The sequence below is a fragment of the Nematolebias whitei genome, chromosome 1 (assembly GCF_014905685.2).
Source record: "Nematolebias whitei isolate Nwh7 chromosome 1, NemWhi1, whole genome shotgun sequence".
In the NCBI taxonomy this organism is placed as follows: domain Eukaryota; kingdom Metazoa; phylum Chordata; class Actinopteri; order Cyprinodontiformes; family Rivulidae; genus Nematolebias; species Nematolebias whitei.
Window position 1 is genome coordinate 29,582,577 of NC_056498.1, and position 1,916 is coordinate 29,584,492.

General features: G+C 43.1%; 1 protein-coding gene across 1 annotated transcript in view; it reads left to right on the forward strand.

Moving 5' to 3' along the window:
* zbtb4 (zinc finger and BTB domain containing 4) overlaps window positions 1-1,916 on the forward strand; it is a 27,120-nt gene that overhangs the window by 8,861 nt on the left and 16,343 nt on the right. The gene's annotated exons all lie outside the window — the stretch shown is intronic.

Sequence of the window (1,916 nt, forward strand, 5' to 3'; positions counted from 1 at the left end):
CTGAAAAACCACAAAGTAAGAATGCTATATTTATTTATATATATTAAGGCTTTAGAAACCCTTCCCACATTCTTGCAGTCCAACTCTTAAACCTCTGTCATTTTAACAACATACGTACGTGTACTGTACAGTAGCAACGTACTGCAAACAAAATCACACAATGGTCCCGATCGAGTCCAAATCCGGATAACAAAAGTCCCGGTGAGCTTCGGAGAAAACACCGGACCTCCAAGCAGCGCCTCCCCACTTCGAGAGGCTCCCTGAGCCAGCAAGCTGCGCTCAGATTGACCGATGAGGCTGGAAGTCCAGTTCTGGTCCAATTCCCTGTCGGTTCCGTACGGTTCTCTGCATCCAAAGTCACTATGAATAAGGACCGAACTTTTTCAGATCGGATCAAAACTTTCCCTCCTTTTCAGCAGAAAGCAACGGCTGGAAGCACTGTTGGGAATTCTGGGTAGTGCACTGTTGGCTTCTGGGAAATGTTCTTTTTTAGTGGCGATACAGTATAGGCTTATTGAGAGAAAACTACAAAATGGCGGCGCCTGTCTAAAGTTTTTTTTTTTCCCCTGTTAACTTTTTACTGTATACCGTACCGTCCCACTCACGTGAGTAATATTAAAGTTGACAATCGTGCGTCGTGTGCAAACTTACTTTGAAAAAACGCGAAAGAGCGAGTCGTCAAAAGTCGAAGTGGGAAGTAGCGAGGGACTACTGTAATGTGTTTTCACGCTCAAACTCTTACTTTACGGTCACCAACAGATCGGCCTTCTTTAGTTGGCAAAGGTTTGTTTCATCGTGCCATCGATGAGTTGCGTGTTAAACTGATCCAGACTGCACAGCTTGCAACTCGTCCTTTAAATACCTGAATTTTAATGTGGTATTTTAAGGGTTTTTAAAGCGCCTCAGTTCTGAATCAAGTGCTTAGAAGTGCTTGAAACCAAGTTTGCTTTATCAGGTTACTCATCTCTCTCCAGATCTGCTGACCTGCACGCAGTTCATGTAGCAGACGCTCTGACTTCAAAGCACACGGGCACAAAAAGCCTCTGACATCTTTTAAACCGTGAACCTGTCCAGCGAGCAGAATTAGAAAGAGATGAAGCGCGGTACATTGATAGCGATAGATCCGGTCCTTGTTTTCACCTTGTTGTGGAAAAAAAAGTTCAGTATTGTTCCGGAGTTGTGACTCTGATGTTTCTCCATGTTTCCTCCGTCTGGCAGGTTGAACCTCTTACGTAAGGATGAATTAAGAGGAAATAAAGGCCTGGCCTCGAAGAAAGGCACCTCTCAGACCACTTCCTGTCTGAGTTTAAAATTAAGATCACCTGATGGTGAAAATCAAGCCGTTGTAGCCGATTTGCTCCAACCTTGAGAAGAAAGTTGTCTGCAATCGGTTAGTGTTTCTGAGTGTGAGTTAGGGATGACTCAGCTGCTGCAGCGTCCATCTTTAGCTCTATATCTGTAAAACTGAGTTATAGCCACTCTTGTGTTAGCTGTGGTACAGTGGTATATGTGATATTTTGCTAACAGACAGACAAACTAACAAATGCAGACAAAAAGTTTATCGCCTGCCTATTGGTGTTGCGCAATATTTACCGAGGTCGGAAATGATCGTAATTTAATAAAACAGACTGACAACATTGAAGTTGTCCTACATACAGCCTAACATCCTACTATTCATCCATCCATCTGCCCATCTGTTCATCCATCCAGCATCCATCTATCCATCTGTTCATCCATCCATCCATCATCCATCCATCTATCATCTTCTATTCATCCATCCATTCATCCAGCTATTCATCTGTTCATCCATCCATCCATTCATCCATCATCTATCCATTCATCTGTCCATTCATCCATGCATCCATCTATATCCATCTATTCATCCATCCATCCATTCATTCATCCATCTGTTTATC